Here is a 19,622-nt window from a genome sequence, read left to right on the forward strand (position 1 = left end):
AAGTTACTGAATTAAGCAGCCAGTTCATAATGGCAAAATTCACTGATTTCTTGCACAACTGTGGCTATCAGGAAACAGTCCTAGACTTATTACTAAATGACTGTCCTTTTTGCCGACAGGATGTCCTTAAAACTTTGATGGTGTTTTTCTTAAGGGATAAGGTAATGAGAGAAAAATCAAAGACGGCTAATTGTTGAAAGCTTTGTTTAAAAAAAAAAAAACAAAATTATTCTTACTTTCGTCAACTATTACTAACAGGAAAAAAAGGAACAAAAATGCTGCCTTGGAATTATACTAAACTTTGCTTTACCAAGGATTATGGTCACTAACCACTTGAGCAAGTGTGATATAAGTGTCAGATACTGATGTCACAACCAGAGTGAGGCAGCAGTAAGAATCTAAGGAGAAATAAGCCAGGGAAAAAAGCCTGCGGTTGAAGACAAATGCACATAATTGCAAGAGTCTGGGACAAGGGTCGACACATATGCTCAGTGTTTTGCATGATACTTTGGCAAAAGTAAAATCAGGTCTCAGGCAAGCTTCTGAGGTGAGAGCCCAGTGACAGTAAGCCTAAATCACAGATAGGTCACATCACATCCATCATCGGCCAAAGGTATCCCAAGAAAGGATCCTTGAATCATAAGGGCACCATCTCTGGGACAGGGAAGAAGGATAGTAACTGATAACTCTTCATCTGTTGCCCCCAATACACTGACTTCTCCATGAAGAAATGGGGTGTTAGAAAGGCTTACGTTGATGGATGTGTGTGTCTGTTAGGAAGGTTTGGGATGAATTGGGGTGTTTTTATTGTTGTTTTACCTGGTCATTTAGTCATTTCCCTGAGTTTATTACCAGAGCTACGATTTAAAGAGTGGAAATAATACATAATGCCTTATACACTGAAATTAACAGATGCCCACCCCTCTCTAGTATGATTATATGTGAGCCTGAGAATCTGGAATGACTTGATGGAGTAGGGTGCAAAAATCTTTTCTAAATTTCATGTACTTTGTCCACAGTCTTAAGTGATCCTTCATTTTAATCCCTTATCCTCCAGATTACTCTTCCCATTTCTAATACTAACTCAAGGGCTATATATAGGAAAACTTGTAATTAAAACTTGTGAATACATTAAAATGAATTCTAATTCCAAGGAATGGTAAATTTGGATGTCAGTAATATTCTAGGAATTTTTTTTGCATATTTGTTCCTCCGTGAAACAAAAACTCATTTCCCTACCAGTAGGTAATAACTATATGAAAGAGGAAATACATTCAAAGTTTTAGCCATGGAGATATCTGGTATCATTTGTGCTGTGAATGTCCCTCCATGTGCACAATTTTTACGGACCTATTTTTACGTGAAATGTGCTAAGAGCACGAAGTTTCTGTAAATCCATTAGATAACCCATCTACCCTGTTTTTTCATCTTTATTCACCTTGTGTCTCCATTAAAAGAGAAATAAGAGGTGATTCATGTTTTCAGAATGTATACGTTTGTCACTTTCTTCTAATAGAGGGTTTTTTAGAGCAGTTTTAGGTTCACGGCGAAATTGAGCGGGATGTGTATTTCCCACATGCCCCCTGCCCCCATGCGTGCACAGCCTCCCCCACTATCAACATCACTACAGTGGAGTGTACATTTGTTACCATCGATGAACCTGCAATGGCTTCTCATCATCACCCAAACTCAGTACTGTACATTAGGATTCTTCTTGAGCTGTAAATTCTATGGGTTTTGACAAATGTATAATGACATCTATCCACTGTTACACCGTCATACAGATTAGCTTCCCTGCCCTAAAACTCCTCTGTGCTTTGTCACTTCTGACACTCAATTTTGATTAAAAACATATCTGTTGCTATTAAATAAAGATATCATATATAAGGTAATCATTTTTAGTGAGATATGTTAATCCAATATAGGCTTAAGGTCTCTGTTAAATGATGCATTATTCTGTTTTGTTTATCAAATCATATTATACACATGGTAATAAACTCCTCATTCAAATGGCCTTTAAATTCAAATCATATATTGAGATGGAAAACCAACAGGGATATAAGATACTGTTTCTATGAAGGATAGTCATTGCTAAGAAATATTTCCCCATTTCAGCTTCAGAGTGTCACCTGAGGGAACATTCTGGTTTCCAGAAATAAAGCCATTTTCATTATTTCCACTCTAACAATACAGATCCAGATGTCATAAACTCAAGAGTGTTTCACGGGCCTTGAGTCCCCTGGTATGTTCCCTTTAAATAGGATTCCATGGTCAAATGCATTTCAGAAATAGTGCATATTATAGTTTTGGAGGGTTTTTTTTTTTTTGAGATTTACAATATATATCAATCATTTACAAATTCTGTGAACTCCCACACCAAAATAACTTGTTTAATTTCACTTAACCCAGCACTTTCCAAACTTATTAATCATGGAACACTTCACTCTAGGGATTTTAAAAAAGCATAGCGCTGACTGGCCGCATTAAAATTCTCGGGGGAATTGGGGCGCCTGGGTGGCTTGGTCGGTTAAGCGTCCGACTTCGGCTCAGGTCATGATCTCACGGTCCGTGAGTTCCAGCCCCGCGTCGGGCTCTGTGCTGACGGCTCAGAGCCTGGAGCCTGTTCCAGATTCTGTGTCTCCCTCTCTCTCTGCTCCTCCCCTGTTCATGCTCTGTCTCTCTCTGTCTCAAAAATGAATAAACGTTAAAAAAAAAATTTTAAAATTCTCGGGGGAATCTTTTAATGGTACAAATTCTAGTAAAACAAAATAGAAAAATAAGATAATGCATATCACCATTAATATTTTTTAAATGCATGTGTAATTTACTGTTTTATAGTTTACTTTGCCCTGTATTGTATTTTAGTATTATACGGATGCTTTAAAATTGGGAATCTGAGTTGCCATGTTCTGCACTTAATGGAGTTCTTTGGACGTCTCACCAATTTTTTTCATTAACAGTTGCAATAAACTTGTGGTAGTACACATTCCAAAACTATGAGCAAAGAACTCAAAAGCAATAACCACAATACTTACACTAAAATATATTAACACGCGTACAGAGTCTGATTGCCTAAAGCATATATCCTGCAAGAAAGAGTCTATCAAACCCAAATATGTAAGTGTATAAAACAATCACAGAAACGAGAAGATTACAGCTTCCAATTATGTATGTTTAAACTAAAAGTGATGGCATGAGATGCTTCACCTGTAAACAATTACTTATTTTCATCATCTCTGTAATGGGATGAATAGTTGATAAGAAAACCATTACATAGTATGTATAGCTCACCTAGCCCCACACCTAGCATTTAATCATGTTTTGAAATTAATACATTTTATAAAAATTCCCTATTAAATAAATCATTGCAAAGTTTTGTTGCACATACACTGTTAATCATATGTACGTAAGTATATTTAACCTAAGGAACAGGTAATGCTCAAGTGAAATAAGAATGATCACTATATTCCCAACTTTTAATTATGCTTTCTATTCCAAAATGGAACTATTCACATGAAGGCTTTGATCACAACTTACCCACAAAATAGATTTTCTGTAGATTCTCATAATTAGGGTCTGTATCAAAGCTTTCTGGTATGATATGGACATCAAAATTATGATTGTCAGAAATGTATATATCCAAAGCATATATCTCTAGTCATGTAAAGAACCTAAAAGTACACAATTTATGTCTTTGTTAGTTTTCTTTTTTCAGGTATCCTCTCCTTCCCAATTCATGGATCCATTTCAATTGCTAATAAATTCAGTCTGGCAAAGACCACCCAGACTCCATCATAAAATAGTGGCTGCATATACATAACTCATTTCTTGACAATGTTATTCCTGTGGGAAATAGCTAATACAACTGTAAATACTATAGTGAACTCTCCAGAACAGTATGAAATCAAGAGAATGAATGGCTTTTTACACATACTGATTGCCTTTTTAAGATACAATTTTATTTTGTTAATAACACATTCATTAAAGAAACATGGGAATTATAGAGAGGTAAATAAAAACCATCTATAATGGTAGTGCGGATCAATGACCTAGTAACATTTTGGTGAATTTTTCTGTGTACACACAGTATAAATGTATTTTGTGTATTTTTGATTTATATATAACATTTATAACATGTGATGTATGTGTACCAATTTTTTAGAGTGGTGGAAATATATGAATACTTTATATAATTTGTCCTGTAAAAATGTTCCCATTACCATATAATGATCACAACCAAAAGTTCTTTTTTATACAAAATTCTTGGCAATCTTGGATATTGTTAAAAATCTTTGCCTATCTGAGGGCAACTGGCTCAGTTGGTTGAGCATACAACTCTTGATTTTAGCTCAGGGCATGATCCCAGGATTGTGGGACTGAGCCCCACGTAGGGCTCTGCGCTGAGTGTGGACCCTGTTTAAGATTCCCTCTCTTTCTCTCTCTCTCTTTCTCTCTCTCTCTCTTCCTCTCCCCTGCTGATGCTCTTTCAAAAAAAAAAAAAAAGGTCTTCGCCTATCTGAAAAAAAAAAAACACCCCACTTCATTCTTGTGTTAACTTGCTTTAGTTTGACTACTAATAATGCTGAACACATTTTGACAAAATCATTAGCCTTTTTCATTTTGTGAATTGTTATATCATGACCTTTGCCCATTTGTACTGGAGTTTTGTCATTATATATATATATATATATATATATATATATATATATATATATATAATTTTTTTTTTTTTTTAGAGAGAGAGAATGAACAAATGGGGGAGGGGGCAGAGGGAGACAGAAAGAATCTCGAGCAGGCTCCATGTTCCGTGAGGCTGCCCGATGCAGGGCTTGATCCCACAACCTTGGGATCATGACGAGAGAGCTGAAATCAAGCACTGGATGCTAAACCAACTGAGTCACCCAGGTGTCCTTGTCATTATCTTTTTATATCTTTATTTATAGAACTTCTTTATGCATTAAAAATATTAACTTTTTGGGGCACCTGGGTGGCTCAGTCGGTTGGGCGTCCGACTTCAGCTCAGGTCACGATCTCGCGGTCTGTGAGTTCGAGCCCCGCGTCAGGCTCTGGGCTGATGGCTCAGAGTCTGGAGCCTGCTTCCGATTCTGTGTCTCCCTCTCTCTCTGCCCCTCCCCCATTCATGCTCTGTCTGTCTCAAAAATAAATAAACATTAAAAAAAATTTTTTTTAAAAATTAACTTTTTGCATTAAACATGTTTTGAAAATATTTCCCAGTTTACCTACTGACATTTTCCCCAAAATTTATTATCAAAGCACTTATTTATCAGCCTTTGTAATTTTTAAAAAAGTCCCTGGGGCACCTGGGTGGCTCAGTAGGCTAAGAATCCGACTTCAGCTCAGGTCATGATCTCAGTTTGTGGGTTCAATCCCACAAACTCATGGAGGGGGGGGCAAGGGGTAGGGAGGAAGGGATGGAAGGGGCCGTGGATGTGGTGATTCACCTGAAGTACTACCAAAAGTAAAAGTTTAGCAACATCTCACCATACTTAATGCAGTATATTGCAAAGAATAGGTACAACTGAGGTAAGTTTGGTGAATTAGATTCCAGAAACTCTTTTATGGTTTTAATATACCTAACAGCAAAAATCTTAAATACATACAGTGAAAAAATTTTTGTATAAATCCTGTGCGAAAGCTCTAAACTACTTGAAGTCTACTTCATAACCGAAACTAAAAATCACACATGTAGAAATGCCAAATGTGTCACAAATGTTATCTGTGACAGCCAAATGTCATCCTTTTCCACATTTTAAAATGAAAACATTAGAAAAAGTGGGACATTTTAACTTAAAAATGGCATGCTATTTCCGGTGTCTCTCTCTCTCTAGTAGTCAGGCTTGGCTGAATGACTTTTTTTGTTGTTAATCTTAATTGTTTTTAATCCAGTAGGCCAAAGGGCTACTCAGTCATAAGGCAATGGGAACAGGAGAGGTACAAACACTCATATGGGAGATTTTTATGACTCTAATAGCATTATCTACAAAGAGAAGATCACAGGAGCTCCTTAAATTATAAACTCTGTGATGAACATAAATCATCACTCAGTACAATGGGCTTCCTAGAAACCTACTGCATAGCTTCTAGGAGAAAGATCTAGAGGTCCCTAGGACTCTCGCACCAAAATAAACAATGCCAATGGTACCAGGCATTGGGGAACACAAAATATAATTTGTTGTCTATAAGGATGCTGGGTAAGTCGAAAATTCTCTTCAGCAATACAAAGGAGGGGTCTGCAATAGATTTAATGCTGAAAGTTTAACACTGACTCGAGATATACCCTGCAAAGGAAAACCGGTGTCCTTGGAGTATGGAAGGAAGGACTAATCAATATAATACTGAACGAAGCCAACAATGAATGCCATCCAACTGACGGGAAGCACAGCTACAAACCTCCCAGTTGATGCACGCACAAATTACTGCCTGTGATATATGTTTTTGAGAAATGCATTCTAAGAAATAATCTTGCCGTGTGAGCCTGAAAGCAGACAGGTCTCATGATTTCGGTGCTCCAGAAGAGATTATAATCAGGTGGACAATAAATCTTAAAATCTCAGACAAAGACTAACTACAAATAAACAGAGGGTAAGGGCAATGCTCCTTCCAAGGAGACCTATGGCTTTTCTGAGCGATAGTTTCCTGGACTGCCTACATTCTAAATTTTTAATTCCTTAGTTAGGCCATGGGAAATGGTTTATACTGCTGAAAATATTCAAGTGATCAATTAATATGGTAGGCCAGAAGTCAAAAAGAGAAAGCAGGATAAAACTGATGGCTGGTCTCCCGACTAAAACTGATTCAGTTAATATTGAAAAGAGATAAATAAAATAGTTCAGATTAACAGTATAGTTTAATGAGCTGAAAAGAACTCGTCTGGTTGGATTTTCCCCTGATCTGCAATGTTTATTACCTCGGCACTTACCCGAAGTGTACTTCTCTATAGAAAGCACAAGCCCCTGTTAAAACAGACTTCTCAAAGAAAACCAGAGATCCAAGTTATTAGGGAAACCATAAGGCATTTTTCCATCTATTCCTTTGTTGCAATTTGCTGGGGCTGTTTTTGTTTTGAGAGGGTTCAGATGATCGTTGAATCCTCTCCACATTTTGTTATGACCTGCCTCACTTCTCTGGAAACGAGGCCCCCTGTCAGAGCATTCATTTGAGCTCTTATTTGGGGGACTTCCCCTCCTTTGTCCTCATTTTCCTTTCGTTTCCAACTATAGACGAAAACCAGGTTCCTGGGGGAGCTCACCGTACTGAATTCGTGTCGTACGGTGCCCAGAACAGCGAAAGGTAGGTGCCATTTGGGTTAGCTCATCTAACAACACCTGTTCTCTGAGTAGCACATGTCTATGACCACCTGATGCCCGTGTCAAGTGCACGATCACAATAGAGGTTTTGCACAGGCCGTGTGGCTGAATGCAAGTTTTGTTTCCCTGGCTCTTTTGTATCGACGCACAACGACAAGGGCTTGGCTCATCAGGGTGACCACATCTACGAGCTGGGTGCCTCCGGTTCTCTGTCTCAGGACCCTGGTGGCTCAGCTTTATCTCCCATTGAGGTTCTAAGCCCGTGACATATATAGACTCTGGACCCACAGATCCACGGGTAAAACTTTCAGAAAAGAGAAAGCAAACAAAATTGCTTTTTTTTCTCTTTCGCATTTATCATTAAGTCGAAAGGAAACCATTTGTTTGAAATCTTAGCACTCCTGCTCAGAAAAGCTCCTTAACTAATTCCCATGGACAACTAAAAGCCTAATGCTCCTGCACTCATGCAATCCTGTTCCAAATCCCGATGGGCTAAGATCTGAACAAGCATCAGGAAGAGGATGACCGAGTCACGTGACCTCATTCTCCATTCATTTACAAACCTGACGGATTTCTGCGTTGTCCAGCTGGTCAGTATTTTGCAAATGGGTATAAAAGTGTGGGCTCTCCGAGTACTTTTTTAAACCTGAAAGTAAATTCCAGAGGTGGAGGACACCTAAAGGGCCTCTCGCGGCACACACTTGCATGAGGTGTCCTTCTAGGGAGCAGGGACAGGCCTGGCCTTGCACTAAAAGATCCTGCTGACAGAGCATCGCAGAGAGACTCCTGGGTGATCCTCTGTAGGAACTTAAATCAAAGAGTCCAATCCACGGATCTTAAGGCAAAACCCGTAAAGCCCTCAAATGCATGCCCAAACCAAATCTTCAGATACACAGAAAGAAAAGATAAGGCAGCTTCGAGAAACGAAAGAAGTAAAAAGCTACCTGGGGCTGTGAACTTGCTGTCATTCACCGGGAACAAATTAGAGGGAGGCGGTAGGGTTTGGGGGAAGACCGGAAAGGCTATCACAGACATTGTCTTCTGAGGACCACAAATCAACCAAGTTAAAAAAAAAAAAAATCTAGTCACAACTTAGAGAAGGGAAATTGAAGCCAAATAATTAAATCAGTTGTCTTTACGGGACATCACACTTGTCCTAACTGAAGATATTTTCATGGTCTATCTAAATATTTAGGACTGTTATAAATCCAGAGGTTTGCAACAAGATAGTAAAAAAGCATTTTCACAAGGCTGCCCAAAATGTCATATTTAGGGGGTTGGACTCTTTCTGGCAAAACAATTGCATCCCCGAAACTACCTGAACACGTTGTCGAAGAGTGCTGTGTAATCCCTAAGACAGAAAGAGATGGCCTGTGAGAGCTCGGCTTACCCCGCTAAGGGCTTTGGGGAAACAGCCATTTCCAGAGCAATGAAAGTAGTGGGGGCAAATAAGAGAAGAGGAAAATAAATACGAGGAAGAGATTAGACAGGAAATAATTACTTTTGAAAAATCCAATGTCTGTAACTTAGGACCACACAGGTCAGCATGACCTGGAGGGATTCCATTTTGCTGACCCTGTCCTTTCCCCAGGGCATGGAGCACAGACCTTTGGGTCAGGCGGGACCGGGACCTCGGGAGCTGGTGGGGACTGCGGGCCAAGAGGTGACTCACGAAGTGCGGAAGTGCGCGTAGGAAGGGTGAGGTTGCCATGGCTTTCTGACCCAAGCAGGATGACTCTGCAAGGATTGCACAGGTGGACTGGTCCCACCTGTCCCTGCTTTTCTCCATGGAAATGAGCTGTCTTTTGGGGTGTACAAGTGGAAAAACATAAATCCTGATACTCACAGAGTTACCTTTACTTTTTTACACGTACTATTGCACGAGGCCCACTAAATACTGATAGACTGCAGTCTTCATGGTGAAATTCAAAACTACTAAATCAGGGTCACTTTTAAAAAAAAAAAAATTAGCGTTTTTTTATTATTGAGAGACAGAGAGACACAGAGCATGAGCGGGGGAGGGGCAGAGAGAGAGGGAGACGCAGAATCCGAAGCAGGCTCCAGCCTCCGAGCTGTCAGCACAGAGCCCGACGCCAGGCTCGAACTCGCAAACCGCCAGATCGTGACCGCAAGATCGTGACCTGAGCCAAAGTCGGACGCTCAACCGACTGAGCCACCCAGGGTCACTTTTTTTTTTTTAATTTTTTTTTTTCAACATTTATTTATTTTTGGGACAGAGAGAGACAGAGCATGAACGGGGGAGGGGCAGAGAGAGAGGGAGACACAGAATCGGAAACAGGCTCCAGGCTCTGAGCCATCAGCCCAGAGCCTGACGAGGGGCTCGAACTCATGGACCGTGAGATCGTGACCTGGCTGAAGTCAGACGCTTAACCGACTGCGCCACCCAGGCGCCCCATCCAGGGTCACTTTTAAGAAAGGTCTCCAATACAGATTCCCCCGTGGAATGCTAATATACTTAAAATTCTGCCTGGTTTTAGAGGACAGTGATGGCCTTTTGACATCAGTTGGCCCCTATCTCCACTCATCTAGTAGCTGATTTAAAACAAAACATCTGAAATTGTTAAATAATTTAATAGGATTAAATCCACCCCAAATAGTCCTGTCCATACTGTGTCTTGTCCATACTGTGTGTGGTAATAGGAGTTGCTGAAAATGAGATTGAAAGCTCTTTCTTTCCACCCTCAACCTGAAAAATCCCACCACCCACTTACTGCATCCAAAGCTGTGTTTGCGGGGGAGCCCCGGTGGCTCAGTGTGTTAAGCATCCGACTTGAGCTCAGGTCATGATCTCGAGGTCTAAGAGTTTGAGCTCCAGGTCGGGCTCTGTGCTAACAGCTTGGAGCTGGATCCTGCTTCAGATTCTCCACCTCCCCTCTCTCCCTGCCCCTCCCCCACTTGCCCTCTGTCTCTCTTTCTCTCTCCCAAAAATAAACATTAAAAAACATTTTTAAAAAAATGCAGTGTTTTATTTATTCAGTTGCCTTTAGAAAAGTTCTCACTCCATACATGTAATTATCGATGCCAAAGGATACCAATGTCACTCTCTGGCTTTCAGAATCCTTTCGAAGGACAGATTCCACAAAGTCTCTAACACCACCGGTGTATAACTGATGACAGCTCCCCAGCTTAAGCAGCCCAAAGCTGTGATTTCCTGCACAAAACATATGGAAATCAAACTCTCTGTCATCACCTGCTATCCCTGGGACAGGTTATCACCCTGTGGACCTCCACGGGGACTCTCATGGTGCCGAACTCCAGAAGAAGATTCAAGAAATTCACCACCTCATTTTCAAGGTGTGAATATATCCCATCATCATACATTACTTATTGAGCCTAGCAGGGCACCTGGCACCTATTATGACACAGGGCATTTTTATAGAAATTCTGAACCTAACTAGAGCCGTCCCCCACCCAAGGGAAAGAGAAGACTACAGGCGCCAACATGTGTTGGAAAAGTTATTAGAATTCTGCCTTCAACCCATCACTTACCTACAGATCGGAGACAACCTCTCTAGCGCTACAAATGAGCTTTGAAGACAAGAGAATTTCACTTTTATACATAAAAAGACCAAGTTTAAGAATCTTCTTTGTCCAAATTTGTGCCTCCCATTAGATTAAGAGAACTAAAGCTATTTAGGATTTAGGGAGTATTTAGTGAGACAAATGACCATCCTGACACTAACATGCATTGAACACAACCCATTGCTTTCTTAATATCTCATTTTGCCATATTTCCTGACCCCAACCCTTGAGTAGGTGCTTAGAAGAATTTTACATCTCTTTAAGCATTCTTAGCCCTTGAAAAACACTGAGTTGAATCAAATTTATGAGTAGATATAAAAGCTGATCTATCTTCAAAATGTAATCTACACTGACACATCCGTGTCAGAAATTTTAAGTAAATCGTCTGTAATCAGTTTACACTATTAGTGAAATGGAATGGCATCATTCTTTTATGTTTCCAGGTGACTATATAAATGCATTAGAACACTACAAGCTTCATTTGTCAGGGACACTACAAGATTCGTTGGAATAGGCGATGACAGATTCACATGTATTGGGATGTGTGTTGGCAAATACCTTCCCCGGCTTCTGAGGATGCTCATTTTATTTATTTGTCTTTATACAAGCGCTAAGCCCAAAATGGAGCTGAAACTCACGACCCCGAGATTCAAGAGTCACATGTTCTACTAACTGGGCCGGTTAGGTGCCCCTGACGATGCTCACTTTAAATTGATTTTCTCATTAAAAAAAAATTTCTCTTTAAATTACTTGCTTCCATTTTCTCCATGGCTCACCTAAAAGTTAACTGAAAGGGAAAGAGTGAGATATGAAAATAATACACTAAATAAGAAAAAGAGAGGACTATTCATCAATATTGATGAAATTCAAAAAACACATACAACTAGTTTTCTGAATCTGATACTAACAAAAAATCTGAAAACATGGATTTTCATGGATCCATGAAATTTGAAACATGGAAAATTGAAAACATGGATTCTAAAATACAAAATTTACTCTGGAAGTGATAAGTAGCGAAATAGTTCAAATACAAAGAAAAGAAATAGAGAAATTGATCAAAAGTCTAGTTTCTCCTTTTACTAAAGGCACAAGCTACACAAGGTGGCATAGGGGAATTTTACAAACTCTTCAGAGCAACTGATTCTAATGCTACTTACTTTGTTCCAAAGCACAGACAGGGAAGAAAAATATATAAGTAATGAGGTATAAAAACCATGGTTATTGAAACCCAATAGAGATTACACAAGAAAGGACTTTTCAGACTAGCCTTACTCATGAACACTGAGTAAGTCCTGAGTGAGTAAGGGTACCAATTTCAGAAAGGCAAAAGAGGTTTTAGGGGAATGCGATCTAGGTGGAAGGCAGTCCCACAGGAATGCCCAGAAGCTACAAGGAAAATGTCCTCCTAAGATAAGAGTATCTCAGGTTCATTATTTACTAATAGATTGAATCTTCTGAGCAAGTACACAGCAGCAGGAATTTCAAGAACTGGTTTTCAAAATGTAGCCTGCAAATTACCTGCACAGGATGCCCTGACGTGCAGGTTACAGACGGAAGATTCAGGAAACTGCCCCCACACTTGCTGAATGAGAGTCATTTAGGGTTGAGGCCCAGGAATCTGACTTTTAGCAACTTTTAACGGATCCTTCTGACCGCTAAAATTTAACCACTGTAATGTGCAAACAGTACGGCTCTACTCATGCTTCCTACTACACAGAATAAGGCTATTTGCAATATTGACTTGATCAAATGAGGCATTACAATTACCAAGGAACATTACTTTCATTTGGCCAGGATTTGTTAGTCCATTTATGATTATGGGTCTGTCATAGTTATTTTGCAATGCTTATTTTTTAGGCAAAAGCTTATAAATATGAACTAAAATTGCTATTTTATTTTAATGTTTATTTATTTTCGAGAGAGAGTGAGGGAAGCGCAGAGAAAGAGGGAGAACCAGAATTCAAGGCAGGCTTCACACTGTCAGCACAGAGCCCGACGCGGGGCTCGAACCCACAAACCGCAAGATCAGGACCTGAGCCGAAGTCGTACGCTCGACCAACTGAGCCACCCGGGCACCCCTAAAATTGTTATTTTAATATGCTTGTTTAGTAGAAACCACCTTCGCTAGCCTTTTTTCCTATTGACTCATCTTCATTATGATATAATACAAAATGACATTCATTCATTAACAAGTATTTACATACTAATCAATAATCTAACTTACCAATACTAGGTGCTGTTTAAAATAATTCACTATTTTTCTATGTACCATATTGTTTTCCTTCTTCACATCAGTGAAAGAATTTTAATAATCACACTGCCTCTCAATTTTAAATAATTCTTCATTTTTAATGTAGTGTCTTACATCAGTTATAGCTACATGACCTACACCTAATTTGCTAAACAGATGTGGCTGAGGATCTCAGCACTATTTTGCTTCCACAAACATTTTCTGTAGAATAGATTACACTCAATCAAGTCGTAACACCACAAAACGGCATTTTCCTGGCCAGTTTTTGCGGGCAAATTTCCTATTTGTTATAGAAGTCATTCTTTGTTTTGTCTCATGCGATTGATTTCTTATCCCATTATTTTAAAAAGGAAGTACACTCTTCTTAACGGAGAGACTTTCATTCACTCAGCCTCTCAACGTTACCAGACAATCGTTACTGGTGAGTGGTTGGGAGAGAAAAGAGAACAAAATCAAGTTCCCACCCTCATGTAACTGACGTTCATTTTCATTATTTCCTTAGTATATTTGTAATTTTTGACTATGGATAGCATGGATACTATTAATACCCATTATTAAATTATAGTACCCTATTATTAAATGCATTAATCTTATTTAGAATATAGTATCTGTTGCTAAGGTGGTTGATGAGAACTATCTAATCTTTATCATGTAAATTGAAAACAAGAGGTTTGCTTCCTTCCTTTTACTTTGGGTAGAAACTCTGAAGGCAGAGAGGGAGGAGACGGTGGAGGAAGAGGGTCCTGAGCTCACCTCCCACACACACACACAGTGGGGCGACACACACATATAATGCAATTCACTATGAAAATGACCAGAACACTAGCAGAACAGTCCTTTCCCAAGTAACGACATAAGGAAAGCCACGTGGAGAAGGGTGGGAGGGGCAGAGACGAGGTGGGAACCAAACATCCCTGTGAGGACACCCACAAGGAGAAGGAATAGCATGGCCACAGAGGTCCTCACTGAGGAGTGAGGGGAGCGAGCCCCACGCTGGGCACCCCTCACCCTGGAGAACTGAACAGACAAAATAAGCCCCCATAACATAGGACGTGGAAAATCAGTGGCGCTCATCTCCAGGGAAGCCGGAGGGCCCTTGAAAACCAAGGACCAGCACGCTAGATCACTTGGTCAGAGACCCAGCAAAGAAGCAGCTATTGGAAAAGCACCTGGGTTATATGTGAAGGAGGTGTACTGACTAATGTTAGGGCAGGTGCTGGAGAGGCAGAAATCTGTAGGAGCTTTCACTGGAGAATAAAAAAAAAAAAACAGTGCTAGCAGCCATCATTTTCTTGCCTGTCCTGTCCTTCCTGGACACCTGAAGGAGCCACTGACACTTCTGGCTGGCTCTGCTGATCCCAACTCATTCTCCCCTGCAAACAGGCCCACCCAAACTATCTGTCCCCACTAGCCCCATCCAAAGCAGTTCCCACCCTGCCACATCTGGTCGGCAGCCTAAGAGGGGACCAGAGTCCCCTCAAAATGACTACCTCCCACCACACTGAGCAGGCAGTGCTGGCAGGGACCAGCATCCCTCTGAAGTGACTCCTGCCCCAGAGAGTTGGGGGCCAGCCCTGTTCACCAGCACCTCCAAGAAGTCATGGCCGGCCATTACAACCAGTCGGGCTAGGGGCCAGTGTCACCTACCGGAGTGCCCACAGCAATTGTATCCATTGCAAAAGGAGGGTACGTGCAGCCCACAGAGGGGACACTCCTGGTTCTGGTGACCAGGGGGGACTGCGTTCCTGGGCCCCACTACACACTTACACACGGCCACTAATTTCAAGACCAGTAGACGGAACTGACCGACAGAACACATAGCAACAAACATATGGAGTCGGGCAAAATGAGGACACAGAGAAAATGTATGGCAAACAAAAGAACAAGACAAAACCTGAGAAAAAGAAATAAATGGCAGGGAGATAAACTACGTGTTAAAGAGTTCAAAGCAATGGTTGTAAAGATTCTCACCAGAATACAGAGTGAATGACAGATAGAAAATATGAAAAGGCAGGGGTGCCTGGGTGGCTCAGTCGGTTGGTGTCTGCCTTCCACTCAGGTCATGATCTCAAGGTTAGTAAGTTTAAGCCCTACCTGGGGCTCACTGTTGTCATCGCAGAACCTGCTTCAGATCCTCTGTCCCCCTCTCTCTCTGCCCCTCCCCCACCTGCGCTCCCCCCAAAGTAAATAAATATTTTAAACAAGAGAAAAGAAAACATGAAAATGAACCAACTAAAGAATACAGTAACCGAAATGAAAAATATGCTAGAAGGAATCAACAGCAGAAGCATCAAGGAGCAACATGAAAACATCAAGCGTACTGACATTCACATAATTGGAGTCTCAGAAAAAGAAGAGAGAGAAAAGGGGGCAGAAAACCTACTTGAAGAAATAATAGTTGAAAGATTCCCTAACGTAGAGAAGGAAACAGACACCTAAGTCCAAGAAGCAAGGAGAATGCCCAAGAAGATGAAGCCAAGGAAGGTCCACGCCAAGACATATAATAATTAAAATATCAAGTCCATCACAGAAAAACAAATATCATATAACTTCACTCATATGTGGAATTTAACAAACCAAACAGATGGACATAGGGAAGGGAAGGAAAAATAAGATAAAAACAGGGGGGCAAAACCATAAGAGAATCTTAAATACAGAAAACAAACTGAGGGTTGCTGGAGCAGTGTTGGGTGGGGGGATGGGCAGTAAGAAGGACACTTGTTGGGATGAGCACTGGGTGTCATATGTAAATGACAAATCACTAAATGCTACTCCTGAAGCCATTATTACCCTATATGTTAACTAACTTGGATTTCAATAAAAAATAAAAATTAAAAAAATGATTAAAATATCAAACATTAAAGAAAGAATCTTAAAAGCAAAAGAGAAAACAAATAGCCATAAGGCTATCAGCTGATGTTTTAGCAGAAACTTTGCAGGCTGGAAAGGGGTGGCATGCTATATTCAAAGTGATGAAAAGAAAAAAAAAGTACAACCAGGAATACTCTACCCAGCAAGGTTATCATTCAGAAGTGAAGGAAAGATAAAGAGTTTCCCAGACAAACAAAAGCTAAAGGAGTTCATCACCAGTAAACCAGCCTTACAAGAAATGATAAGGGAGTTCTTTAAGCAGAAAGGAAAAGGCCATAACTAGAAGAAAATTCTGAAAGAAAAAAAAATTGCGGGTAGAAGTAAGCATATAGTAAAGGTAATAGATCAGTATCTTGTAAAGCTAGTGTGAAGGTTTAAAGATAAAACTTGTAAAATCAATTGTATTTACAAGAATTGGTTAAGGGGATATATATATATATATATGTATATATATATACATGTATATATATATATGTATATATATATATACATGTGTATATATATATATATACATGTATATATGTATATATGTATATACGTATATATATGTATATATATACATGTATATATATACGTATATACATGTATATATATACATATATACACACACACACACACACACACACATATATATATATATATATATATATATATATATATAAATGTGGAGGCGCGAATAAAAATATAGTGCTCTTAGAATGTGTTTGCTGGGCACCTGGATGGCTCAGTCAGCCGAGTGTCCAACTCTTGATTTTGGCTCAGGTCATGATCTCACAGTTCGTGTGTTTGAGCCCCACTTTGGGCTCCTTGCACTGACAGTGCAGAGCCTGCTTGGGATTCTCTCTCCCTCTCTCTCTCTCTGCCCCTCCCTGCTCATGCTCTTTCTCAAGATAAATAAAAACAAACAAACTTAAAAAAATGTGTTTGTATGTAAGTGACCAACAGCTTAATATAAACTGTTATTTACATAGGATGTTATTTATGAACCTCATGGTAACCACAAACCAAAAACCTATGATACACACACACACACACACACACACACACACACACAAACACACACGAATCCCAGCATGACAGTAAATAAAGTCATAAATCACAAGGGAAGAGAGCAAAATAAAGGAATAGAGAGGCATTGAAAAACAACCAGAGGGGCGCCTGGGTGGCGCAGTCGGTTAAGCGTCCGACTTCAGCCAGGTCACGATCTCGCGGTCCGTGAGTTCGAGCCCGGCGTCGGGCTCTGGGCTGATGGCTCAGAGCCTGGAGCCTGTTTCCGATTCTGTGTCTCCCTCTCTCTCTGCCCCTCCCCCGTTCATGCTCTGTCTCTCTCTGTCCCAAAAATAAATAAATGTTGAAAAAAAAAATAAGAAAAACAACCAGAAAACAATTAACAAAATGGAAATAAGCACATACCTATCAATGATTACTTTAAATGTAAATAGACTAAATATTCCAATCAAGAGACATAGGATGATGGCATTAACAACAGCAACAGGGGTGTGCAGGTGGTGCAGTTGCTTAACTGTCTGACTCCTGATTTCACCTCAGGTCATGATGTCATGGTTTGTGAGTTTGAGGCCCATAGCAGGCTCTATGCTGATGGTGTAGAGCCTGCTTAGGATTCTCTCCCTCTTGCTGCCCCTCCCCTACTCAGGCTGGCTGTCTCTCTCTCTCTCTCAATGTAAGTAAATAAATAAACTTTAAACAACAACAACAACACAATTACGTCTGTCTCTCACCTGCCCACAAGAACCTCAATGCAGACCTAAACACATACAAACTGAAAGTGATGGATGGAAAAAAGATAATTCGTGCAAATGGAAGTAAAACAATAACAAAAAGCCAGGGTAGCAATACTTACACCAGACAAAACAGACTTTAAAACAAAGACTGTAATAAGAGACAAAGAAGGGCATTACATAATGATAAAGGGATGAATCCAACAAGAGGATATAATAATTGTAAAATATCTCTGCAACGAACAGAGGAACACCTAAATATATAAAGCAAATATTAACAGACAAAAGGAAAAAATTGACAATAATACAATAATAGTAGAGGACTTTAATATGCCACGTATATCAATGGATAGATCATCCAGACAGAAAACCAATAAGGAAACAGTGGCTTTGAATGACACACACTGGACTAGATGGGCTTAACAGATATATACAGAACATTCCATCTCAAAACAGCAGAATAAACATTTTTTTTCAAATGCACATGGAACGGTCTACAGGATAGCTCACATGTTAGGCCACAAAAAATGTCTCAATAAATTTAAGAAGACTGAAATCATAGTAAGCATCTTTTCTGACCACCACAGAATGCAGCCAGAAGTCAATTATAAGGAAAAATCTGGAAAAAGAACATGAACACATGGACACTAAACAACATGCTACTAAAATCCAGTGGGTCAGGTCATGTGGCCCGTGGGTTGGACTAATGGTATCCTTGCAGTGGTGGCAGCTCCAGAACCAAGTCATGGTGGCCGGAGTCATGGCAGGACAGACATTTAGAAAGTTTCTTCCCCTATTTGACTGAGTTTTAGTTGAAAGGAGTGCAGCCAAACTGTAACTAAAGGAGGCATTATGCTTCCAAAAAATCCCCAAGAAACTAGTGCAACCAGACACAGTAGCTGTTGGATCAGGCTCTAAAGGAAAGGGTGGAGAGATTCACCCAGTTAGTGTGAAAGTTGGAATTCGAGTTCTTCTCCCAGAATATGGAGGCACCAAAGTAGTTCTAGATGATAAGGATTATTTCTTATTTAGAGATGGTGACATTCTCAGAAAGTATGTAGACTGAAATAAATCATTACTGAAATGGCATCATGTGAAGATGCCCATTGCAGTGGAGCTGTGAAATCTTTCATAATGTAAATAATTTTCATGTATTTCTTTTATTTTTTTAAATGTTTTTATTTATTTTTGAGACAGAGAGAGACAGAGCATGAGCAGGGGAGGGGCAGAGAGAGAGGGAGACACAGAACCTGAAGCAGGCTCCAGGCTCTGAGGTGTCAGCACAGAACCCAAAGCGGGGCTCAAACTCATGGACTGTGAGATCATGACCTGAGCTGAAGTCGGATGCTTAACCGACTGAGCCACCTAGGCGCCCCTCATGTATTTCTTTTATAATAAACTAACGGTATCATAAATGAATAAAGAAATACATACATACATGCATACATACATACCAGTGGGTCAATGAAGAAATCAAAGAGGGAATTAAAAAAAATACCTGAAGATAAATGAAAATGGAAACACAATGTTTCCAAACCTTTGGGATATAGCTAATGCTGTTCTAAGAGGAAAGTTTATAGTAAACAGGCATATCTCAAGAAGCAAGAAAAATCTCAGACAAACAATCTAACCAACAAACCCTATGCCTAAGGAACTAGGAAAAAGCACAAACAAAGCCCAAAGTTAGTAGAAAGAAGGAGATGACCAAGACTGGAGCAGAAATAAATGAAACAGACTAAAAAGGTAATAGAAAAGATCAATGAAAAAACTAAGAGCTAATTCTTTGAAAAAATAAACAAAATTGATAAACCTTTAGCCAAACTCATCCGAACAACAACAACAAAATAAAAACAAAAACAAAAACAAAAAAAAACAAAAAACCTGAGAGGA

At 39.9% G+C, this 19,622-nt stretch overlaps 1 pseudogene; it reads left to right on the top strand.

The window, feature by feature from the left end:
• Nucleotides 1-18,492: 18,492 nt before the first annotated feature.
• Nucleotides 18,493-18,798, top strand: LOC101098538 (annotated as a pseudogene).
• Nucleotides 18,799-19,622: the final 824 nt, after the last annotated feature.

Source organism: Felis catus, chromosome B2, assembly GCF_018350175.1.
Source record: "Felis catus isolate Fca126 chromosome B2, F.catus_Fca126_mat1.0, whole genome shotgun sequence".
In the NCBI taxonomy this organism is placed as follows: Eukaryota; Metazoa; Chordata; class Mammalia; order Carnivora; family Felidae; genus Felis; species Felis catus.